The 27,513-nt window shown below is 36.3% G+C and overlaps 1 protein-coding gene across 10 annotated transcripts in view; it reads right to left on the bottom strand.

Annotated features, from left to right (window-relative positions):
- The window catches only part of R3HDM1 (R3H domain containing 1), a 190,024-nt gene extending 162,646 nt beyond the window's left edge, over positions 1 to 27,378 (bottom strand). For 4 of the 10 annotated variants that reach the window (XM_034654477.1, XM_034654476.1, XM_034654479.1 and 1 more), the window contains exon 1: positions 27,207 to 27,377. The gene's annotated coding sequence lies outside the window, so the exon portion shown is untranslated. Of the gene's footprint in view, positions 1 to 27,206 lie in introns of all 10 variants that reach the window. The other 6 variants (XM_034654480.1, XM_034654481.1, XM_034654484.1 and 3 more) reach the window with 3 other exon arrangements.
- Positions 27,379 to 27,513: the final 135 nt, after the last annotated feature.

The following is a 27,513-nucleotide window of genomic DNA, read 5'->3' as shown; positions in this document are numbered from 1 at the left end:
TGATTCATAAAAACTTGAAATTTTAAACATTAAATGATTTAGAACAGAAGAATTGATAGGTCTTGCAAAAAAAAATATGTACACGTAAAGTAAGTCCTATGCCATCACTGCAGGGAAAACTTTGTAATTTGGTCATTTCAAAATCTCAACACTTTCCACTGAATTGATTTAGTAAGTTATGGAACAGCTGCAAGCTGAATTATACATGATGATAGCAAAATATTTTATAGATTGTTCTGCCATATCTACTGGGCATACTAAAAGACATAAATTGGAGTATCTCTTTTTCCTTTAATTTAGCAAGTGAATATTTTATTACTTGGTAAAAACACTTTCATTTACACAAACATATCCAGCTTTAAAAACTTAGTTCACAGTTCAAAACAGTTTTTAAAAAACCCAGATAAGTCAGCATACCTACCCTACGCTCATCTGTCAGGAATAGGAAACTATCTAAATATGATGAAAAATACTGAAAAACTCACGCTGAAGATCAAACGACAGGAAAAAAACCTGAAACATACCAGAATATGGTACCACATTAGGAAGACTGAAAAATAATTATAACAGTCTACATCTCACAAGGAAATTACAAAAACTAAGATTGCCTTTTCATATCAGTAATCAGTATCAATATAGAAAATGAGGAAGGAATTATGAGAAATAAAATGAAGTACAACATACATACAAACTTCTAAACAAAGTTCACTACGAGTATAACTATGAGAAAGCTAAACGCTTGAAATTAATTTTAGTTCCACATTTCAAAAAGACAAAATGCTGTGTCAGGCCTACCTCAAATATTCACTAGGATAGATCTTTCAACCAACTATTGTTAAGAAACAACCAACTACTAAACAACTGTCTAAAATATTCAATTGCAGATAAAAACAGGCGTACTGTAGTCTGAGAGGTAGGGAAATCCAAAGGCCAAAGGGACTCAGCACTACTTAGTATCTAACAATAATGTAGCAATTATGGTAGTCAAGGACTTATGGAAAAAATTACAAAAATAGAAGAAATGCAAGAAGAACCCAGTGATTTTCTAACATTTCAAAACATTTCAGGGAATATCAAACAGGTACGAAGGAATGGAAAAAAAGGATGACTAGTAACATTCTGTGAAATCGTGAACACCATTAACAATGGTTAAAGATTTCATTAGCCAAACAATTTAAAAATGGAAGTAGATTAAAATGTAGTAATCTCAAAATTTTGTTTAGTTGTATTCTGACTTTCAGAGAAGAAACCCTCAAAGAAAAGTTCTGCTAAAGATACTAATCAGTAAGGCTATAACTATTACTGACAAATAATTCAAAAGGTTTCAAAGTATTTTTAAAAACATGACTATTATTTTAAGGGTTTCAAAATACCTTTAGCCACCTTAAAAATGGAAAATACTGACCAAATCACCATAAATTATATTCACGGACTTCCGTTAGATAAATACAATTTTCCCCATCTCTCATGACAACCAATTCCAAGAGTTGACAATACTTAGTACTGAAATGTTCCTCTCTAAATCTCTCCAAGCTACATTTAACCCCATTTTCTATACTCAGTAATTCAGTCAATAATAAGGTATACATTATCGGTAAATGGCCCAAATGCTACAGTTCCAAAAATCTTCAATAAAAATCTTAATTAATGGACTACTGGTTCCCCATTTCTTTAGCTCCAATTCCAAGGTGATGAAACGATGACAACAAAGATAATAATGACAACACTTAAGCGCCATCTGCCAGGTACGTGGTCTGAATGGTGCCCCTAAAATTCATGTTGAAATACTAATGCCCAAAGTGAAGGTGTTAAAAGGTAGGAGAACTTAGGTCATGAAGTCATAATTTATGGAACCCTCATGAATGGGATTAGAGTTTTTATTTTATTTTTTATTTTTTTATTTATTTATGTGACAGAGAGACAGCCAGCGAGAGAGGGAATACAACAGGGGAGTGGGAGAGGAAGAAGCAGGCTCCCAGCGGAGGAGCCTGATGTGGGGCTCGATCCCATAACGCCGGGATCCACGCCTGAGCCNCCCTGAGCTGAAGAGACGCTTAACTGCTGTGCCACCCAGGCGCCCCTGGAGGTTAGGACTTCAACATAACAGTTTTGTATTGTGCGTGGGGTTATAATTCCACCCATAATAGTATTTTCAAAATTTATGGTTTAAAAAAGATACTGAAGGAAAGGGCATAGTTTTGTCTTAGATTCCCCTTTAAAATTAGATCTTGCTCTGCCAAATGCCTTTTCCACGGGCCGTGATTCCTACTGGTACTGCTAGGAATATTTTCCAGCAATAACAAAAGCCTGGGATCTTTACTGTTATCAGATGGCTTAGGTCATAAACTGTTCCTCTCTACTCAATCCTAAGGAAGCTAACAGAAGTGGAGTTTCTCTTAAAGAAATATTAGTCTTAAAAAAAAAGAGAGTACTTCTATATTTCAGAAGCTTCTGGTTCTGGTGGTTCACTGGCTTTCAACTTTCTCATCTATTGCTTTATTTTTCGTTGTACCTTGGTGAATGTTAATTTCTTTTCAAATACAAATGTCTTTTATACAACATAGCTAAAGTTTTGAAGACTAGAAACAAAAATGAAAAAGTTTTTAAATACTGAACTTATCCCAGATGTGTAGTCTAAAATATTTATGAAATAGACAACTGATACAGATATCAGAATTTTAGTAATAGCATTGCTTAGAGGACCGATACTTTCAACAACAATATAACTGAGTTGTAAACTTGGGAAATCCTAAGAAGTTTATAATGCACCTTAAAAACAACTTCATCAATTAAGACAGAATTCTAATTTACACTAGAAATGTGTAATTACACTATACTCTTAGATTGATTTACTACGAACTGACTGAAGAGTAAAGTTAATTTCTTAAAAACCACACATAATATATATTTTCCCATGTCTAACTTAGTCCTCTGAAAACCACCTGAAACTGTACAGTGTCTATACTTCTGATATATAGCCCCAATTGTTGCTAAGGAAAAAATACCAGTACTCCTCATTATATTATTACTTTGTGAAGCATTCAATATTTAGGCTTCTAGTTACATGTACAGCACATTTTAACACATGTAAGTGTCATTAAATAACAATGGAATCTGTTTTTTTAAAAGTACTGCTTAAAACTGAAGTCCAACAAATCTATGATATACACAAAAAACACCTACAACTCAAGAAGAAAACAAATAATCCCATTAAAAAATGGGCAAAGGACTTGAACAGAAATTTCTCCTAGAAGATATACAAATGGCAAACCACCACATGAAAAGATGCTCACCATCATAAATAACTAGTGAAATGCAAATAAAGTCCACCTCACACAATAACAAGTGTTGGTGAGAAAGTGGAGAAACTAGAACTCCTGAGCAACGTTAGTAGAACTGCAAAATGGTGCAGGCATTGTGAAAAATACGGTAAATCCACAAAAACTTAAAAACAGAATTACTATACAATGTTGTAATTCTACTTCTGGGTATATACCTAAAAAACCTGAAAGTGGGGTCTCAAAGGGATATTTGTATACTTACATTTGTCACAGCATTATTCACAGTAGCCAAAAGCCAGAAACAACCCAAATGTCCACCAACAGGTGAGCAGATACACAAAATGAAATATACAGACAAAAGAATATTGCTCAGACTTAAAAAGGAAGGAAATTATCTACAGTTTTTTCTTTTTCAAGATTGCTTTGGCTATTCAGGGTCTTTTGTGGTTCCATACAAATTTTAGGATTGTTTGTTCTGTGAAAAATGCTGTTGGCATTTTGATAGGGATTACATTAAATGTGCAGATTACTTTGGGTAGTGCAGACATTTTAACAATATTTGTTCTTCCAATCCATGAGCACAGAATGTCTTTCTAATTCTTTGCATCATCTTCAATTTGTTTCATCAATTCCAGACTTCAAGTTATATTACAAAGCTGCAGGAATCAAAACAGTACGGTACTGGCACAAAAATAGACACATAGATCAACAGAATAGAATAGAAAACTGAGAAATAAGACCCACAGTTATATGGTCAGTCCTGGACAAAGGAGGCAAGAATATGCAATATGCAAAGACAGTATCTTCAACAAATGGTGTTGGAGAGCTGCACACAATAGAATAAAACTGGATCACTTTCTTTCTTTCTTTTTTTTTTTTTTAAAAGATTTTTTAATTTCTTTATTCGACAGAGATAGAGACAGCCAGCAAGAGAGGGAACACAAGCAGGGGGAGTGGGAGAGGAAGAAGCAGGCTCATAGAGGAAGAGCCTGATGTGGGGCTCGATCCCGTAACACCGGGATCACGCCCTGAGCCGAAGGCAGATGCTTAACCGCTGTGCCACCCAGGTGCCCCAAAACTGGATCACTGTCTTACACCATATATAAATTCAAGATGGACACCAAAAATAAACTCAAGATGGATTAAAGACCTAAATGTGAGACCTGAAACCATAAAAATCCTAGAAGAGAGTGCACAGGGAGTAATTTCTCTGACATTGGCTACAGCGACATTTTTCTAGATATGCCTGCTGAGGCAAGGGAAACAAAAAGCAAAAATAAACTATTTTTTACTACATCAGAATAAAAAACTTCTGCACACTGAAGGAAACAATAAAACTAAAAGGCAATCTATGGAATGGGAGAAGATATTTGCAAAGACAAATCTGATGAAGGATTAGTATCCAAAATATATCAAGAACTGAGACAACTCAACACTCAAAAAACAATCCAATTAAAAAATGGGCAGAAGACATGAACAGACATTTTTCCAAAGAAGACATACAGATGGTCAACAGACATATGAAAAGATGGTCAACATCACTCATCATAAGGGAAATGCAAATCAAAACTACAATGAGATAATACATCACGCCTGTCAGAATGGCTAAAACTGAAAACACAAACAATAAGTATTGACAAGGATGAGGAGAAAAAGGATCCCTCTTGCACTCTTGGTGGGAATGCAAACTGGTGCAGCCATTGGGGAGAAGAGTATGGAGGTTCCTAAAAAGTTAAAAATAGAACTACCCTATAATCCAGTAATCATACTACTGGGTATTTATTTAAAGAATATAAAAACACTAATTCAAAGGGACGCATGCACTCCTATGTTTATTGCAGCATTATTTACAATAGCCAAATTATGGAAGCAGCCCAAGTGGCCATAGATAGGTGAATAGATAAAGTAGATGTGGAATATTATTCAGCCATGAAAAAGAATGAAATTGTGCCATCTGTAATAACATGGATGGAGCCAGAGCATATAATGCTAAGCAAAGTAAGTAAGAGAAAAAGAAATACCATATGATTTAACTCACATGTGAAACTTAAGAAACAAAAACAAATGAGCAAAGGAAAAAAAAAAGAGAAGAAAGACATGCGACTCTTGATCTTGAGATTATGAGTTTGAGCCCCACATTGGGTCTACGTAGAGATTACTTAAAAATAAAGTCTTAAAAAACAAAACAAAACAAAACAAAACAAAACAAAACAAAACAAAACAGTAGGGAACCTGGGTGGCTCAGCTGGTTGAGCATCTGACTTTTGGCTTCAGCTCAGGTCATGATTTCATGGTTCGCAGGCTCAAGCACAGTCGGCTCTGCACAATGGTGGGAATCTACTTCAGATTCTCTCCCTGTGTCCCTTCCCCCACCCCACATGGGCATACACATGTGCGCGCTCTCTCTCTCAAATAAATAAAAATCTTAAAAAGAAAGAAAGAAAGAAAAAGGCTCTTAACTATAAAGAACTAATGATTACCAGGGAGGAGGTGAGTGGGGGGATGGGTGAAATAGGTGATGGGGATTAGAGAGTACACTTATCATGATGAGCCTTGAGTAATGTATAGAATTGCTGAATCGCTAAATTGTACACCTGAAGCTAATGTAACACTGTATGTTAACTATACCAGAATTAAAATAAAAAACTTAATTTAAAAAAAAAGAAGGAAATTCCAACACATGGATAAACTTTGAGGACATTATGCTCAATGAAATAAGCCAGTCACAAAAAGGCAAATACTGTTATGATTCCACTTGAGGTACCTAGAGTAGTCAAATTCTTAGAGATCCAAAGTACAATACTAGCTGCCAGGAGCTGGGGTAGAGGGGATGGGGAGTTACTGTTTAATAGGCATGAGTTTCAGTTTTGCAAGATTAAGAGTTCTGGAGATTGGTTGTACAACATGAATATACTTAACATTACTGAACTATACACTTAAAAATGGTTAAGATGGTAAATTTAATGTTACATGTATTTTACCACAATAAAAAACCCCCAAAACCTGCCATTCACCCAGTTTCAAGATTTTTCTGCCCTAGGTTTAGGGCTGTGAAACACATAAACCCATAAAGACAGCACAGATTAACTGTATATAAAAGTACCACATTCCAATGAGATACTATATTGGTGTATAATTAGAGCATGGAATTTTACACACACACACACACACACACACACACACACACCCTTGAACAACGCAGGGGCTAGAGGTACTGACCCCTGCATAGTTGAAAATCCATGCATAACTTTTGACTCCCTCAGAACTGAACTACTAATAACCTACTGCTGACTGGAAGCCTTACCAATAACAAAACAGTCAACACATATTTAGTACATTATATGTATCACGTAATGTATTCTTATAATAAAGTAAGCTAGAGAAAATGTTAAGAAAATCGTGAGAAAATACATTTATAATACCATACTCTATTTATTGAAAACAATCCACACAGAAGTAAACACACACAGTTCAAACCCATGGTGCTCAAGGGTCAACTGTATATATAATTTTGAAAATACATATATATCACATTTATTTCATATGTATAAATTACACATATAAAATAAGAAATTACTGGATTTGAGCCATCAAAACGTTGGGATTAGTAAAATAGATACAGGAATCTTTACCACAGCAGAGATCTTCAGCTGTTTTTTGTTTTTGTTTTTGCTACCACACACTTTAGAGACATAATACGCTCCTTTCCGAAATCTCAAATGGGAAGAAGGAGAAGGTATAATGTAAAAGAGGCTCCCACCTCTTATCTCCTTGAGGGAAAACCACCTTTCTCCTTTCCATTAAAAAATTCTCTACTTCTAGGAATATAAATAAAAACGAACAAATGACAAGAATGAGAACACTGCAAACAGCACAAACACAGACCAGTAAGCTTCTTTTAAGAATTACATCTTGGGGAACACAGGTGGCTTAGGTCATGATCTCAGGGTCATGGAGCCTGCTTAAGGTTCTCTCTCTGCCCCCCACCCCATCCTGCTTGTGAACCCTCTTTCGAAAAAAATAAAAATAAAATTATATCTTACTCATTACTGTGTTTCCTAGAAATCCTGTCACGACCCCTGGCACATAGTTAGGGATCGGCACGTTCTAAAGGTGAGGAGTAGGTTTGAAGGAGAGAGACGGGCGCCTGGGTGGCTCAGTCGTTAAGTGTCTGCCGTCAGCTCAGGTCATGTGGGATCAAGCCCCGCATCAGGCTCCCTGCTCAGCGGGAAGCCTGCTTCTCCCTCTCCCACTCACCCTGCTTGTGTTCCCTCTCCCACTGTCTCTCTCTCTGTCAAATAAATAAAAAATAAAAAAAATCTTTAAAAAAATATAAAGGAGAGGGACAGCTCTTCACTTGGGAGTCATTGAAGAAAAAAGGAATATGGGTATTGAGACAGATACTTTTGAAGTGCCCACACCTAATTCAGGATCCGACACATAATAAACAGCCTCAATATCTTGGGTAAAACAGGAGAGAAATTCATTTATGAAAATAAGAGGAGGCAAGGGGGCTTAAAGATAGAGGAGGAAAGAAACTGTAAATGGAGACTGTGGAAATACAAAAGAGATAATTAAAAGTATTATGATCCAAGTCCAAGCAGACATTGATTAAAGAAAAGGTTAAATACACTTACTTCTGTATTTTCTTTTAACACCACCTACATATCAGAAAAAGCATAGAAAGGAGACCATGTGGGTGATCTAGAAATGACGGTCAGGGTACTGGCCTTGGTGAAGTAAGACACCAATGAGAATTTACTGTTAAACAAAATGGGTGAACAGGTGCCTAGCATCTCTCTGAAAAGGTTACTACAAAAGGTTATTTTAATATGGCTTAACAGAACAAAAGCATACTAAAAAACATTTTTTTTTCAGGTTAGTATTTATCCTTAGCAATTACACTATCAGTTTCTTTTACAGCAGTGTTCAAAACAAGACAATAGTCAATTAGCAATTTGAAAATCAATTCTCCCAACTAGGCGGAAACACAAGTTCCTCAAACAGCTACGAAGACGCTTTGGTTCAGACAGGAAACATCAGAATATCAGGAATGGTAAGGACAGTTCAGTGTTCATGGCCAAATCAACCTAACGCAGTGTTAAGACTGGGATATGGGGGGCGCCTGGGTGGCACAGCGGTTAGGCGTCTGCCTTCGGCTCAGGGCGTGATCCCGGTGTTCTGGGGTCGAGTCCCACATCAGGCTCCTCTGCTATGAGCCTGCTTCTTCCTCTCCCACTCCCCCTGCTTGTGTTCCCTCTCTCGCTGGCTGTCTCTATCTCTGTCAAATAAATAAATAAAGTCTTTAAAAATAAAAAAAAAGACTGGGATATGGCATTAACTGGGATACAGGCATCAGGCTAATGAACAGGACATGAGCCATGAGTTCATTAAACAAAGGGTATCTGCCAGCTATCGGATTGTAATCATTTCTTATCAAAGTCACACTTAAACCAAGGGGGAGAAATTTTACACATGATAAGGTTTTGACAAAATTTTACCTTGAAGTACAGTATCTCTGAATTTATGAAAAAGAAGTTTCTTTTACTAAATCTGTTACTAACATATTCTAGAGCTGTAAAGTTCAGCTCTAATATTCTCCCAAATCAATACAAGATATCTAATTATGATTAAATCCACATTTATTAAGTACTGTGGTATACAAGGTATTCTATCAAGCTCACAAAGTCCTTGACCTCAGTAATTTTAAAATGGAGCAGTGCTTCTCTGGATATAGGGGGAAGGCAGGTAGTTAATGGAGGAGAGGCTGTGTACATCATGAACTACACATCACACAAGGTTCGGAGTAATAAAAGTTAAAAATGACACATGTACAGTGCCTCAGAAGAACAAATGTGAGACATCACTTCTGGTATGTTTCAAAACAAAACTGGCATTTAAGAACATGTTACAGAAACATGTGACATACACAATGGGGGAGGGAAGTAAATGTAAATGGTGATTTACATTTAGTAAATTAGTAAATGGTAATTTCAGTCTGAAGAAATATTATGAGCAAGGACTGGAAGTGAGAAACTGCATGAGGATTTTAGGGAACACTCAGTTGTTTGACCAGAGTAGGGTTAATCCTGTGTGTTAAGAAATGGTTATGGTTAAACACGAAAAGCTTAATCCATTTTGTCTTTAAATGTTTTTGACACACAGAGGGGATTAAATATGCAGATGAGTGAAATTTTATTATTCCTGTGCCCATCAGTGTTTATGGCATCCCCTTTATTACTTAAACTATTTTCTTATGGTTCTGTCAATTATTAGGTACATATAACTTAAAACAGCTGTTTTCTTTTTGAACTGAACCTTCTACCTTTACAAAGTCCTGTTTTTTATCTCTAGTAATACTTTTTTGCTTTATAAGCTACTTAGCTATAAGGTTATACCTGTTAAAAACAAGAGAAATGGTAAGGTAAGAATTAAGGCAGGATGTTGCTCCACTGCACCCTGTATGTACCTCAACACAACTTTTTTTTAAAGACAAACAAAACAAAAATTATCAAGTGGATTTGTGATTACTTATTTAGATCGCCTCTCCTATTAGATTGGGCTCCTCCACGGCAAGAGTCTGAATCACTGATTTTTTGAATTCTCAAAGCCAGGGCTTGGCACATGGCAGATATTCATTAAATGTTTTTTTGAAGTAATTGCTGACTGAACAAATGAATCAACAGTATAGTAGAATCAGATCAGAGAGTCTTAAATGTTTATTATTTTTTCCTGCAGGAGGTTAAATGGAAATAATTTATGTAGTGTCACATTTAAGGAAGTTAATTCCTAGGAAATAAAAAACTAGTCAAATAATACTAGAAAATAAAAACAGAAAATTACTCTAAAAGCCATAAAAGTATTTAAAGTACACATAATCCAACATGGGCTTAAAGAAATTGTATTATTAAATTCTCACAACCCATTAAGAGTATTTCCACCACTTAGGGTTATGAATCTGGCTTTAAGATAAACAGTTGAACTGCTTTATGTGTACTTCTTCACATTTTAAATGCAGTTCTTATCTGTACATTTGAAGCTAAGAAATTAACAAACGATGAGATGAGAATAGAAAAATACTCTTGGGACCTTCTCACTTTTTCCTAAGGTCTACATTTATAAGGTCCATGGATCCTTTATGACATTCCAGAAAAAAAAAAAAAAAGATAATTTTCTGAAGCTGAACTTGCTTTGCTTCTCTAAATATATACTTTAAAATAAAATAATGAGACAGTATAAATTTGGATCTTCACATACAAGGGGAGCCCAGTATCTCTGAACCTTTAGGACTCCGTTATGTTGCCTAAAATTCATATTCTTGAAAATTTACAATATTTACTGAATTAAAGCCATACTCTAATACTACAATAGTAATGGTAATTATTTTGTCCCTCTCTTCCATTTCTAGTATTATTATTTTATTTTAAGAAAAGAGATTTGATAATACCAAGAAAAATAAGGTGACAGGTTGTCGATAAAAGTAAAAAAAAAAAGAATTTAAAAATCACTTTCCTAATAATCACAACTAAAGTATTAAAGGAAAAAAGGTTAACAGCATAAAGAGGTAGAAGTAGCACTATAAATACATCAAGAAAAACACAGCCCAAGTAACAATAAGGCAATGAAATCTGAAATCAACTATCTTGCTCAAGAAAACCTTCAGTATTTCCCCTTGACTCAGAGGACATAACTTAAATCCTTCAGTTTGGCATTTAACATCTTCCCCAATTTTACCCAAACTTAACTTCGCATTTTTATTTCCCCTCAGCCATCCCAGACTGCAGCCAAGCCAGACCACTCACCTTTCATTACCTGTACTCGCCAGTTCCTTCCTTTCCCTAGAATGTTCTTTCATCCACATCTACCTAGTGAATCAAATCTATTCTCTAAGCTCTAGCTCAAACTCTTCTTGTGTTGTCTTTACCTGTTTCATGACCTATTTTCTTCCTCATCACTTTCCCTAACCTCTCCAGTCCAGCCATTCCTTATTCTTATGAACTTCTCAAGTATTTATTATTGTGTTCTTCATTCAGCACATCATCATTTGCTCTTGTTCGCTCAGATAACTATATACAAATGAAAAGTCACTAGCTTTTGGAGACAAGAGTACTTGCTACATAAATATGGGCAAGTCTTAATAATAATCCAGTGTAAATCATCTTACTATAAATAATTCATGACAGTTTCCCCAAGTTAAATTAACAAGCTGTTTCATTTCTCCACTCAGTTATTGCATGCTTAGAAGACAAATTATAATGGCAGACTTGCCATAGTATCAATTAAAAAAACAGCATCTCTTCGAAATACACTTTGAATACGTGCAGTTCATTGTACATCCATTATACCTCAATAAAACCAAAAAAAAAAAGGTCCCCCTCCCCCCACCCAAAGAGTTTTTGGATGAAGTAATGTGGTGTGGATAATTACACTGTAGACTGTGTTCCTTGGCATTATAGCCCATACAAGAGTTGGCTTGAGTTTCTGGCTAATGGAAATATTATGAGGCAACAGTTATGTTGGGATAGAGATAAATTCCTAACTTTTCTTAACTAATTTCTTAATTATGTGCCATTGGTGGTAAAGTGTGATCAACCAAATGACCAAATGTGAATGGCCCAGTATAAGACCCTCCACAAATAATTAGCGCATATTACTTGCTTTATACTGAGTCAAATGTGTTTGCTTTCATCTTAAAGACAGTTATACAATTAGCAAATAAAACAATCTTAAAAAACTTGGATGGGCATCTAACACCTGTGTAAAAATACAGATCTCTTACAAGTGCCTGACTTACAAATGACCATGTGTACAAATATTCCAAATCTCACCCCCAAATAAAAACCAATGGTACCACATTCTTTCTTCTGTAACCTAGCTTCAGAATCTGAAAGAACTTCTTCCACACTCCTGCCACTAGTTCTTGATCCGTTCTCAGGTATGAAGAACATCTTCATGAATCTCTCCTCTACTCTCATCCAACTTAAAGGGAAATAATACCGTGAGGCTCAGTTTTGCTCACTGCCTCCATCCTGAGACCACTTCACTTGTAGAAATTTATTTCCCTTTCCTTTCCCATCCTCTTTTGCCCCTATGAGCCTGTCCAACATGTGTGTTATGAAATATTCCTCCATCATTACTTTAAGGAGAAGGATGGTGCCAGCTTATCAAATGAGATTATTTCTCTCCAATATTAACTTGGAAATCACTGTCCCACTAAAACAATGATAATGGATTTTGGGTCACAGAGCAATGCCAGCATTCTGCTAGAATAATATAAATGTGCTTGACCTTGAAGTTGCTAAAAACATATTTCCAGGCACTTTTCTTGTCGATTCTGATCTAGTAGGTAGCAAGTGTGTATTTAAATACTCTAGGTTAATTGTCAGTAGGATGGCCATATAATTTATTGTCCAAATCAGGGCACTTCAAAGTGAAAGAGGGCACTTTTATAATTATGCCACAACAGCCATCAACTGCAACTGTCGCAGGCAAACTGGTGACTATCCTGTATATGAAGTAAGTTTGGAAAAACAGAGACATCAGTATCTCCAATTCTCCAATAGGACACAGAACTAACTAGGACCTTTAATGCGTTCATATATACACTGCCATTTTATGGGGAACATAGAGCCTAAAAACTGAGTAATTGCAGAGTGCATAAAAGCTATACAAACATCTAGATATCAAGGTCCACATAAAATCAACAGTAGCCAATAATAAGTACATGAAAAGATGTTCAACATCTTTAATCATTCGTGAAATGCAGATGAGAACCACAGCAAGATATTACTGCACACCTATGAAAGTTGCTATAATCAAAGATTGACGATGACAGCACTGGTGAGTATGGGGAGACTGCAACCCCTTCATATTGCTGCTGGGAATGCAAAATAGTACGGCTACTCTGGAAAACAGTTTATCAGTTCTTCAAATAGTTAAACATAGTTATCACGTGACCCAGCAATTCCACACCTAGGTATATACCCAAGGGAAATGAAAACATATATCCACACAAAACTTATACAAGAATTTTCATAGCAGTGTTTTTCATAATTGCCAAGAAGCAGAAACAACTCAAATGTTCCTCAACTGATGGGATTAAAAAATGTGGTATATCCATACAGTGGTGTATTATTCAGTCAAAAAAGCAAAGAAGCACTCATTCATGCTACAACATAGATGGTTCTTAAAAACTATGCTTAAGTGAAAGACAATCTCAAAAAATGACATATTGTACAATTTCATGTATATGAAATGTCCAGAAGAGGCAAATCTAGAGAGACAGAAAGTAGGTTAGTGGTTCTCTAGGTCTGTCTTTAAAATGAAAACAAACACAGTGACTCAGTATAAAGCAAGTAATATGCACTAATTACTTGTGGATGGTCTTATACTGGGCCATTCACATTTGGTCATTTGGTTGATCACCCTTTACCACCAATGGCACATAATTAAGAAATTAGTTAAGAAATTGCTGCAAAATTAGGAATTTATCTGTATCCCAACACAACTGTTGCTTCATAATACTTCCATTAGCCAGAAACTCAAGCCAACTCTTGTACGGGCTATAATGTACAATGTATGCCAACTATTCAATTTCTTTCTTTTTTTTTTTTTAAGATTTTATTTATTTATTTAACAGAGATAGAGACAGCCAGCGAGAGAGGGAACACAAGCAGGGGGAGTGGGGGAGAAAGAAGCAGGCTCATAGCAGAGGAGCCTGATGTGGGGCTTGATCTCATAACACTGGGATCACGCCCTGAGCTGAAGGCAGACGCTTAACGACTGCGCCATCCAGGCGCCCCTAACTATTCAATTTCTTAATTAGCCCACTCTTAGTAGCTCAGACTCAGTTATAATGTAGTTATAAATACTAGCACTTAAGTCAAGAGGGAAGGTCCTTTAAGTACATGAATGATTAGTTTTAAGCAAGTAACACTATAATGTATAGAAGAACAAAGTATGGAGTTTGATTGTAGTAAGCACGACAAGCTATCTTGAAATATTCTCCAATAAACTTGCATCCATTAATTTCTGGGGCTAAAAAAAGCATATTAACTGACCTGATTAATTCCTTTATACTTGGTATAGTATAAAGGTAGACTTGCAGTTTAGAGATGTGTGGTGAAGTCTTGGCTGGGCCGTTAATTTAGTATCTTTGAAGTAGAGGATGCCAGGTGAAGAGTTGTGAAGGAAATGAGATCAAGACAAGAATGCCCGTATTCTTATTTTTTTAAAGATTTTATTTATTTGAGAGAAAAAGTGAGAGAAAGAGAGAGCACAACTGGGGGAGGGGCAGACGGAGAGGGAGAAGCAGACTCCCTGCTGAGCAGGGAGTCCCTAAACACGGGGCTCCATCACAGGACCCTGGGACCATGACCTGAACAGAAGGCAGACACTTAACCAACTGAGCCACCCAGGCGCCCCTAGAATGCCTGTATTCTTTATGACAGGATTTTATGATAGGATACGTAAAAACCGTTCAATTAATGGTTACTGGACCAGCAACTTTCACTTGGTTTTCTATTGTGCATTTAGAAGGGTAAATAAAGCCCATGTAATCCTTGAACTTCATATATTTAACTAAAAAGACCACTGATTCAGACTCTTGCCCTTTCTCTTTCTTTCTTTTTTTTTTTTTAAGATTTCATTTGTAAGTAATCTCTACATCGACTGTGGGGGGGCTCGAACTTACAATCCCAAGATCAAGAATGGCATGCTCTAGTAAGTAAGCTGGCCAGGTGCCCCTTGCTCCTCCTTTTTCATAGCTCATTCATCCTGTCCTACCTTTAAGTAAATGTGTCCAGAGACAAGGGGAAAGAAGAGAAGAATAAGGAGGTGGAGGAGAAATCAAGAAAAGGAAACGGAAGCTGCAGCCATTTATAATATGGAAATTTTGACTCTAATGGATTTCCACTAAGTCATGAGCTTCTTGAAAGCAGAGGTTATGTCTTCAAGGACAGAAGCAATTTATTTAGTAGTTATTTCTGTGATCTTAGTGGAATTTTCACAAGCAAGAACATCAATTATCCCTTATCTCAGTACCAGCATTTCTTTAAGTATTTTCACAAATGCCACAAAAACCAAGAGAAAATGACATGAGAAAAGATGAATAAGTCCTTTCTAAAATTAAAGTATAGGTGTTATATGCCCATAAAGTCCAAGTAGACATTAGCAGTATTTAACATTTAAATCAATCCTCTTAAACTGTTGCCTATTTTATTTACTGGGTTTTCCATTTCAGTAACGTAAATGCTATTGAAATGTTGTGTAGCAGCTGCATATAGTTCTCAGAAAAGCCATAAAATAATTTTCATATGACACAAACACAGCCTGAACACCAGACTACAAAAGACACTACTCTCTTTTTGTTTTAATTAAATTTCAAAATCAGCATTCATTAGGCATAACATTAACACTCACAAAAAGCCATGGAATGTGTACACTGAAACATTATACCAGGGTAACCCTTTTGTGTAATGTAATATGGCAACCAGAAAATTTCATTCTTAATTTACTATTAAAAAAACAAAACTTTAAAGCTAGAAAAGACCGTCTAGATCATGTATATATGATTTTAAAATTGGGTCTTTAAAATTCCTAAAACAATTACTAGTAGAAGTGACGATCTTTATTAAAAAATGAGCAAAATACATAGTACTCCTGCATAGGAGACAAAACATAACTCAAAAGGTCATGCCTCTCTAGATTTAGGGTGATTCATATAAAAGTTGATTAATGTCAAATTAACATATTCCTTAAAAACGTCTACCTCTAAAATTCAATGACTTTATGTGCTGAAATGCTAACTTCTAGGAAAGACAATTAAACACCCAATTACCCAGAATCAGCCAATGGACTAGGAAACACAGGTTTATCCTAATATTTCAATAAGAATGTTCAAAACTTTAAATAAGGGGGATGACTTTATGGGGTGCTTGGCTGGCTTAATCAGTAGAGCATGTGACTCTTGATCTGGGGGTTGTGAGTTTAAGCCCCATGTGGGGTGTAGAGATTATTTTTTTTTAATGGGGATGATTTTAAATAATCTTCCTACTTGCTCTTTGTATAGCAAGAAATAAAAAAAGCACGACAATATTCTCAGCTAAGTTGTTCCTTAATTTTGTATTAACAAAAATCCAAGATCTAGGAAAAGAATGGCAGAAAGAAATAAACAAATGGATTTTTGTGCTGTACATTGCATGTTAGCAGGTGTTTCTAATTTGAAGATTTAAAACTTATTCTCTCAAATACTCTTGTGAGTCAAACAGCTTTATTTATAATAGATAAAAAGCAGAAACAGCACACAGGTGGCAATTGACAGAATAGAAAAACGAATTGCTCATTTATACAATAAAATACTATTCTGCAGTAAAAAAGCAACTATTCATACATGCAATAACATGGATAAATGTGAAAAACATGCTGAGTTAAAGAAGCCTTACACAAAAGAGCACATATTGTCTGACTCCATTTATGTAAGTCCTAGCACAGGAAAATATATGATGAAAAAGAATCAAAACTTTTGGTCATTGTTTACTGGTGTGATGGTAATGTTCTATATCTTGACAGACACATGAGTCTATGTATACAATTTGTTGAAAATTCACTGAATGGTAGGTTCCTGATTTATGCATTTTCTGTATGTGTATTTACCCATTAAAAATAATCAAATACTGATCTCCAGTTAATTACATGCATGCTAAAGTGTTCAGGAGTGAAGTATACTGATTCTTGAAATTTATTTTGAAATTTGTCAAAAAAATGAGATGGATTGACATAGAAGCAAACAGAGCAAAATGTTAATAACCGTAGAAATAAGTCATCTATCAAATTTTGTTTATGCTTGGAAAATTTCAGCAGCAGATTTCTCAAAAGCAACCCAGATGCTAGAAGACACCAGCGACATGTATAGGTACAACAGGAAAATGACTCTGAAGTTAGCATTCTATACCCTCCATCAGGTATGATGGCAGAATAAAGACTTCTAAAGGCATCTAAAGTCTGAGAAGGTTTACTTCTCAAGCAACCTTTTTAAGGAAAATAGCTCAGGCTATAACCTAGCAAAATGAGAGAGAGGAAGGATCCACAGAAGCCAGCGACAGTTGACTCAACCTCAAAGAGCAGAAGGGAAGTCCCAGGATGAGGGCAAGAAACAAGAGTCCAAGAGAAAATTTCTGAGGTAAAGAGGCCTCCATGAAATAGACTGAATAACTTTGAGGATATGTTGATGGTACCTTACTGCTTGTCAATCAGATAAAAAGACAATTAGAAACTCCAGGATAAATTTTTAAAACTTATAGAAAATCCATGCTTCCAATGTGTAAGAAAACAACGTCACATTGTTTTGATAAGCTGATGGGAGCATAAAGAAGAATGCATTTGATTTTTGGTGCTAAGAACATTCTAGCTCTCTTCAAGAGACTCTTGAATTCAGGTAAGATAGTAGATAAGGGAATGATAATCAATTACAGATCCACTGTACTATTTGATTTTTATGTGCAATGGACTGTTTTGATTTTTAAAAAAGCTTTTAAAAAGTACAAACTTTCCAAAAAGTTCATTTTAGAAAAGCAGTGATTTTTAAACTGGTTCAGTTTTTATCTCAGTCAAAAAGTAAAGCTTACAATCTGTTGAGTGTATTAAATAATACAAAATATTTCTTTAAATTTTAATTTTTTTTCCTTTTTTTAGTGAAATATTTTTGACTTCAAAAGACACACAAGTTGGCAAAAGTATCCGAGTTAAAAAAACCAAAACACTTAATTCTGAGCATATTTTTCAAATCAACTTATCAAAATGATTTAAATATAGTTTTAAAAACTGCCCTTCAAAACATTTCTTTCCTGTGATTGTACCACCTTGTGTAAGATAAAAACCTAAAGCCAGAAAGTGATATCATTATGGTCTAGCTGCCTGGTTTTGCGACAAGAACTAATGCGCTTTGAGGACTAGCTCGAGTTTCTCAGCCAGTGATAATATGGAATACAACCTGGTAAGTCTAAGGAGGGTGCTAAACACCCAGAGGGAATGAAATGGGGAGACACATACCTACTGAGGACATTTACGAGTTACTTTTCCTTTCCTTTTTCCCCCTTAATAGGACAACTAGGCCAAGCCGGAGGGTATTACACCTGGGCAGGTAAAGTGTCCCATCCTTACCCACACCTTAGTTTCTACTCCCTGGGGGCACTACTTTTTTTTTTTTTTAATGATTTTTTATTATATTATGTTAGTCACCATACAGTACATCCCCGGATTCCGATGTAAAGTTCGATGCTTCATTAGTTGCGCATAACACCCAGTGCACCAGGGGGCACTACTTTTTGACTGGGATATTTTTGACATGGATATTGATGCACCTTTATGATTAAGATTTCAATTATGCTCTCCTCCTCCAACTGGACCTCCTCTCCTCTATGCCCTTCCACCATACATCAAAAAAAAAAAATCTATATATACACACAAATATAAACATACAAATCTACACTGATATGTACCCATCTGTATATATATTATATATCCGTATCTGCGACTATATACCTGAAGATGCTGAAACAAAGAAATACAGAGACAAGAAGTCCCTTTGAAATGTACTCCTGTCACAAGAATAGTTCAAGCAAAGGCTAAATGACTGTCTGCCTGATTTCTCTGTCCTATCAGATCCCCACAATAGCTGGCTTGAAAGCCAGGAGCCAGGCATCTCTCTCCCCTTGTCCTCATTCTAATACCCCCTGGAAGAACAAAGGAAATGAAAAGCAGATAACTTTAGGACAAGCTGCCCAGGTGACTGCCACTGGACTTGATCCTTGAGAATTACTGAGGTTGGACCAGATGAATTCTCACATTCCAACATAAGGATGTGCCTACCTCTCTATGTAAATGCAGGTAATTTTGTTTAAGATAAAGTACTGCATCTTTTGGTTTAGCACTGAAAAGACAAGAAATCCTTGATAAGTGAAGATTAAAGATTTGGGTTTAGACTTTGCAAATGTCCCTTAAAATCCAGTACATTTGGCATTAAGAAGCTCTACAGTGGAAATGATTCGTTTGGCTAAAAATATGCACAGCTGATAGTCCCAGAACCACACCTCAAAGTGTTCTTAATGTACTTGTTCCTTTAAATACTGTCTTCAGGACCACGCTTCTGAACATCAGTAAACAAGTAGAACTTCCATCTCCATCGCCTCCATTTCAGGGCCTTTGTACTTTGTACCTTCTACCCGGAGTGTTCTTCCCTTCCATATCTCATGGCTTGTTCCCTTACTTCATTCAAGTGTTTGCTCAAATGTCAAGAGGTCTTTCCTGGTCACCCTGTCTCAAATAGACCCCTATACCTCATTCCGTCAGTCCTTAAGCTCTCAACTTGCTTTTGTTTTCATTGCAGTTATTTCTGTATTTCTATCTGACATTATATTTTATATATATTTCATCTCTTCGTCTCAGCTCAAGAAAATGAGATCTAGGGGGGCAAGGGCATTCTCTGTTTTACAAAACCAGTGGAGGATACAAAGTAAGTTTTCAATAAATACTTCCTGATGAATGAATCCACACTTTTCATGTCCTATATAGCAACAATCAATTAACGTTATTTAGCTTTGCAGATAAATGCAAAGTTAAACTTGCTACTCTAATGATATAGGGTTTTAGTGGCAAGGGGTTTTTTTTTTTTTTTAGAATATTATATATGATTCGGTTCAGTATTATAGAATCCTTAAAGATTTGGAGTCATTTATACTTCAATTTTATTAATTTTAACAGGGAAAATACATGCTAAAGAACCATTCTTTAATTTAAGGCAGACTTTTTTGTTTTTTGTGTGTTTTTTTTGCAGTTTCCTTCATTCTTCAACATTAATAGCAGGACTGGAGTGAGTGACAAATGGTCTTAAAGGAGGGATCAACTTTACTCCCTCATTTCTGATAAATTCTTTTACCTTCTTTGTTGACCCTTCTCTTTACTTCTTACCATGATTTGTAGCTAAAAGGAATGATAATAAAAGACTGTATGAATAAAGCTCCACTCTTAAGTAAATACTACTACGATGAACCAAATTTACATAAAGGTTACCATGCTGTGGTATGTAAACTTTCAGTGGAAAAAAATTAGCTAATCCCATACAATAGACAGAGGTGGACAAGCATAAATGAAAAAGAACAAGAATCAATTCTTTGGTGGTTTCTATATACCCCAAAACTTGCAGGCATGATTTGTTTCCTCCCTGCGAAGTATGGTGTCATTATCCCCATTTTACAGATGAAGAAACAGACTGAAAGGCTAAGTTACTCGCTCAAAATCATATCAGTTCTTCAGTGGCAGACTTGTGATATTTAATCAAGTCTTTAAGTTTCCAAACATATATTTCTTTCTACTGGACAAGCTGTTTTCAAAGTATGGTTCAAGAACCACTCTCAATCACGATCCTTTCAAAGGGTCCATGAGGTCCCTCACTTTTCTTCTGAATATTGGTTTGTGGCCAAACTGTCGTCTTATATTTCAACCAAAATCAAATGTCCTATCAGAGTGAATGCAAAAACAGATATAAGAACCCAGCTATCTTCTGATAAGTCAGATATTAAGGAGATCTGCAAAAATGTAAAACAATCCCATTCTTCTTGCTATTTTTGAATTCTGAGAAGTTATTTTTCATAAAAATATGGCATTTATATTAACATGGAATAAGTGTGTTATTCTTTTTAACTGAATCTTAACACATGAAAAAAATTCTCTCATTCAATATTGTTAAAAATAGTAATATTCCCCAAATTGCCAAACTGACCTACGTGTTTTACACAATCTGTATCAAAGACCCAAGCTGGCTTCTGGCAAGCTGATCTTAAACAATATCAAGAAATAAAAGGGACCCAGAAGAGCCAAAACAATCCTGAAAAAGCCAAGTTGGAGGACTCACAAGTCCCAATTTCAAAACTTGTTACAAAGTTACATAATCAAACAGTGTGGTACTACTGGTCTAGTGATAGACCTATAAATCAATGTAACAGAATTTAGAGTTGAGAAATAAGGTCCTACATTTATAGTCAACAAAGGAGCCAAGACAATTCAACAGGGAAAGAACAGTGTTTTCAACAAATAGTGTGGAGATAAAAATAATACCCACATGTAAAAGAATGAATTTGGACCCCCTACCTCATACCACACACAAAAATTAACTCCAAACGGATCAAGGTCATTCATATCACAAAAAATGTATCCTCCCCAAGTTGTTGGTCTACACTTTTACTTTTCACCCCCTCACATTACTCTCCAATTGCTTTAGAACATTTAGTATTTTTGTATTAAAACGTGTAGGGTCATACAGTAAACACAGTGTAACTTAACAAGCACTTATATCACTTTCTTCCCCCAAATGATTTATTTGCTGGTTCTATGTGTCTTTACAAAAAGATAACATCTTTTATTTTATCTTACAGATAGTCAATAGGTTTAATATATAAATATCTGGTTAAATAATGAATACATAGCCTCTTGATAAAATCTTTATATTGCAACTGGAAAATGAACAATATAGATAACTAATGTCAGATTCTTTTTAGTTTATATGAAGAGGGGTTGAAAACTGAAAGGGCAGCAAGCCTTTATAAAAGGAGAATGAAGAAATAATTGCCATTTAGGGAAAACAAGGCATATAAAATGAAAACAGAAACTGCACCTTAGATATGTTTGATGTAGAGGTATCTCTGTTGTGCTCAGATGCACGTGAACTTGACTTGGTAAAACTAACACAAATGAACAACATAAAATGTATGAATGGTATTTTAAAGGGTATTTGCTTAACATTATACTTTTTTTCAATACTATACAGGAACATATATGGAAATATCGGGGTTTTCTGTACTTAATTATTTTTCAAATAATTATACATTCATAGGAAGGTGCAAAAAAATAGTATAAAAAGCTCCCATGTACTCTTCACTCAGTTTCCCCTAATGATAGCATTATGTAAATATAGTTCAACATCAAAAGCAGGGACTGACATTGATATACAACCTTATTCAGATTTTGCCAGTTTTACATGCACTCATTTGTCTGTTTCTTTTTCTTTTTTTTAAGAGAGGGAGAGTGCACGCATATGCTCAAGTGCTCCTGGGTGAGTGGGGTGGAGGGGCAGAGGGAGAGAATCTTAAGCAGGCTCCATGCCCAGTGCAGAGCCTGACTCCAGACTCCATCTTACCACCCTGAGATCATGACCTGCACCAAAATCTAGAGTCAGACACTTAACCAACTGAGCCACCTAAGTGCCCCCATTTGTCTGTGTTTCTATGCAATGTAGATATAGGTAGTCTCCATACAATCAAGATACAGAGCCGTTCCATTACTACAAAGATCCCTCATGCTACCCCTTTATATTTACAACCATCCTGCTTCCTCAAACCCCATCTCTAACGCCTGACAACCACCAATCTGTGCTCTATCTCTATAATTTGACATTTTGAGAATGTTATATAAATAAGACCACATGGTTGTCCCATTTTAAAATTGTTTTTTTCACTTGGTGTAATTACTTTAAGATCCACCTAAGTTGCTTTATCAATGTTTTGTTCCTTTTTATTGCTGCATAGTACTCCATGGTATGGATATAGAATAGTTTAACCATTCACTCAAGGAAGGGACTTGGGTTGTTAGCAAAAAGATACTATTTTTAAACATCTTAATTCTGTAGTAAGCATTTTTCCCAAGAGCACTTTAAAAATAAGGGCCTTATGTTCATTTAAGTCCTTGCTTTGCATACATTTACAGTTTTCTTCTCACATTAAACCTTTCTTTTCTAATTAAATTCCATAGCTTCCCTCTCTATTGAGAAACAAGTCATCAAGGTAAATCTGCAGTTAAACTTCCAGCTCAGACTATAAGGTGATATACCAGTTATGGAATTTCTTTCAAGCAGAAGAAAGGTTAGTGAAGTTAACTGTACAACTAGCCCACTAAGTTAATTTTTATCTGTCATTGATAAAACTAGAATTGGGAGAAGTCAAATCATAGTACTTTAAATTCTTAAGCAAGACAATATCAAATTATTGCCCTTCAAGGAGAAAGGTCATGAATAAAAACATATGTAACTTATTTTCCATAATTTCTTTTCGAGAGAAAGTACTTTTAGGGAGTTGTATATGAAACACTAGTCAAGCAGGCTATAAGAACAATCATTTAAACATGCTATATAGTTTAGTATTTATGAAATAAGAAGGCACAAAAGCCTCATGACTTGCTTAGAGAAGTGAGCTTACAGGTAGAAGGTTTTTTTTTTTTTTTAAGTTACAAATCTACAATTCAGAAGGCAAAGAGAACAACAAAGATCATAAGTACAGGTTTTCAAAACTCATGGGAAAAAATTTAAGTTAATAGGCACATGTAGAGACTAAGAAGGTAAGAAGAGGCAAAAATTTCAAGGACAAAATCTGGGAAAAAGCCAAACTGTTGGAAAATAAGACACAGAACTAGCTTTGAGCCAGAATTAAATAACTCACATCTTATTTCAACCATCACCCAATGACTAACTGAATTAAATTCTGAAAAAGAAATACACATGCTTACATCTTATCAGGTACAAACAAATTTGCTTAATTTAGATAACATATCCTTATTTGGAAAGCAAAGTTAATAAAAATTCGTTTCATTTCACGATTTGATTCTTTGCACGTCTGTATTACTAGTAAACATGAGACTTCACAGGATCAAATGCAAGACTATTTTACTTTTTTAGGAAAAATTACTATTACACTGAGAAAAAACTGACATGATCTTTATGTAGCTTAGTTATCTTAAACTATAAGTTATAAATAATAAGCTATCATCACTGTATACAAGTGTGACTACAAAGACAAGAGTATAGATTCTATGATTTGGAGCTACAAGAGCCATTTGAAAAGTTGACTGCTATTTGTAGCCACACCTCTTTGACACACAGACTGTCAAGAGTATTCACAATAGATCATGAAAGTGTTAATAGTGAAATTTTCTAATCTAAATAGCAACAATATATTATAAATCCATTAAGTCTTAAGTGTTTATTATTGTAACATTTTCAAGAATGGAGAAAATAAAACCTTTATTAACTCTCAGTGCTCCTCTATTTCTGTGGAATTAAAACTTAACATCAACTCAAATGCATATAATTAGGTATTCTAAAGTGCCAGTACTAGAGAATCTTTTTTTATATGTCAAGGCATGGCAGTGCATTTCTTCTGCAAAATTTTTGAAAAAGTTTATTTCAATTTTATAAAATATTCTACTGCTGCTGCCATGTAACGCTCCCCAAAGGAGCATCCACTCGTACTGGGTTCGTTCACTGTTCAGCATAAGGTACAGCTGCCCTGAACCCTGGTCAGGCCTTACGTCAGAAGACTTCATAATAATACTTTTCATGTTAAACTTTAATTTGTCTACTGGGACAAACTCAAAAGGCACTATTATGTGTGAAGACCAATAGATTTTCAAAAGTGCCTGAAAAGAGAAAAGAACAATGTGTCTGGGATGTTGTTTCACAGAAAAGAAAAACTCAAGTACTGATAAGTACTGAGAATAAAAAACAGCAACAAAACTGCAGTCAGCCTATGGCCATAATGAATTCAAATGACTTACTTAACTCTTGTTTTAAAGAGGTGCTTGTCAGTAGCCTGATAGCACAGTGAATACGGCTAGCAACAGTATATACCTCGAAACACCTATCAGCTAACTAAAATCTAAAAGATTTTACAATAATTTATCACTACAACAATTTACCACATACTTTTATTCCAAATAATTCATTTGAAATATATTCCAAACACAGAGATTTTAAAACAAAATTAAAAACCTTCTATAAAATCAACAACTCTTCAGTATCTGATTACTAGTTTCCCACATACCTTTTACTCTGAAAATGGCTAGCAGCAAACTTCACCAATTTAAGTTCCTATATAAATGAAAACTCCCATAGTACTCCTCTGTCATAACAGAGCAAGTTCTGAGTCTGCAACACCTTGTGTATGTAAATAACTCATTCTCTCACGATGCATTAATAAGTTAATATTTAATAATACATAATATGTATTAAACACAATAGTAGAAGCTTTATATACTTCATCTCTAATCCTCACAACTCGAAGAGTTAAGCGCTATCATCCCAATTTTATACATGAGGAAACTGAGCTGAGGCTCACAGAAGGGTCCCACCGCTAATAAAGAGAATGTAAAAGCCTCCTATATTTTCATCAGCCCTTTCTGTACATAAAGTATATGAGATCTGAAAGTATCAATTCTATAACTTATCAATTAACCAACAAGTTTTAGAAAACGCTAAGCTGAATGATACATGAATATATATACACAAATCAGTGCTTTGTGGGGAGCTGAGCGAATTTACCTTTCAGGGTTATGTTTCATTTTTTTAGCACACATCCATATTTCTTCCAGACCCTGAATCTAGGATCTATGTAATTCTGTATGCAAGTGTATTAGCTATGGAATATGTAAGATCATTAAGCCAGTAGGGTCTCCTTAGACCCTGAAGAAATGGTCTACCACATAGGCAAAACTCTGATTTTTTCTTCAGAACCCAAGTTTACTCTAGTAACAAGTTAAGCCTCAGAAGTGAGCCTAAAATTTTACCTTTGATAAAGCCATGTCTACTACAAACGACAGAATCCATTATTTAAGGATATACTCACCCACGCAAAAACAAAAAAACAAAACACCCAAAACCAACAAAAAAACCTCCCACAAGGTGGAAAAGATGAGTACCTAATCAATGTGTGAGGAAAAAGCATTCGCTCCCAAATATGCCAAATTTTATTAAATAGAAGCATGCCCAATTACTCGTTACACTATCTGACTATATTAAATATTACATGGATTTTACGCTTTCAAATATTACAACTAGGTTAGCTTCCAGTTAGACTTTAACCACCTTTTCATTACTCAAAAGTTCTTGTAATCAATGGCATCTAAGCTAACAGCAAACGGTTTCTTCAGATTTACAATTAGGCAAACTATAACTATGGATATTTAGACCTATATACACATATTTTCTAGGACATCATAGCAGAAAAATCATCTGCTGTTTCCTAAGCCTTACTTTTACTTAACTTGCTATCCAGGACAATTACACACGGGACAAGATAGCCTCAACGACTCGTTTCTACATAAAAGCAAGCTCAAAAAGCAGAGGCACTCTCCTCTGCACCTAGTAACAAAAAAAGAGAACAAAAAACCTTCAAAAACACAGGTTTGAGCCTAAGGCTCAACCATAAGGTGTGTAAATCTGACCCCCGGGGTCCGTGGCACTGACAGTCATTCAACTTTCTTTTCAATAATCCCATTGTGCTTTTTCTGGTACCACAGGCAAGATATGCCCACATTTCACCAACGGGTCGGAATGCTTTATTTCCTTTCTGAAAATTCTCCCGGTGCAAGGCGGGGGGCCGAGGCGTGGGGTGGGCCGGGGAGCCCGAGGCACCCGGGCCAGCCACCCGAGAGAGCAGAACCACGCACGGCACCCGCTCCTGGCAGGCCTGCAGTGGCTGGTTCCCGAGTCCCTGGGGCTGCAAGAGCAGCAAGCAGCAGCCATGGCAGGGACTCAGGAACCTTTCCCCTGCCTCCTCCGCTAGGCCTCGAGGGGTTTGCTTTTCACATGGCCCCCGGGTGGGGGCGGTGGGCACAAGGTAGTGGATGCAGCTGCAGCCGCAGCGGCGGGCCAGGCGAGCCGGGCTCCCTCTGAACCCGACCTCCCCGCGGGCTGGCAGCAGCAGCACCTCGGCGGGGGCCTGGCTGGAGCGCCGATGGCTCGGCGGGGAAGGCCACCTTCTCACACACATATCTCTCCCCTGCCTGCCTCCTTCTCCGTTAGCGCTACCGGTTGGCGGGCGGGGGAGGGGAGCGAGGCGCGTTATTCCCGGGGAGCTGGAGGGGGGAGGGGAGGGCATCTCTTACCCGCGTTACTGAGGAGGAGGAGGAGGCGGTTGCAGCGCGGCGCGGCGGGGCGACGGCGGGGCTGGGTGGGTGCAAGTAAGAGTCTTACGAAAGGGAATTAACCCCATCACCAGCCCGGACACCGGCTCCAGCGGCAGCCGCGGCTGGCAGAATCCCGCCCCTTCCCACCACGCACCAGCCCCGCCTCTTCGTTCTCTTTGAGGGGCAGTCCACAAATCATAGGTTATACATCCTCCGAGTGACATGAGAATCATCCAATCAGACCTGAACAAATTGCCTTCTCTCCACCCCTTTATCTCCTCCCGGG

The sequence above is a fragment of the Ailuropoda melanoleuca genome, chromosome 2, assembly GCF_002007445.2.
Source record: "Ailuropoda melanoleuca isolate Jingjing chromosome 2, ASM200744v2, whole genome shotgun sequence".
Lineage (NCBI taxonomy): Eukaryota > Metazoa > Chordata > Mammalia > Carnivora > Ursidae > Ailuropoda > Ailuropoda melanoleuca.
This window is presented reverse-complemented; position numbering and strand designations above follow the sequence as displayed.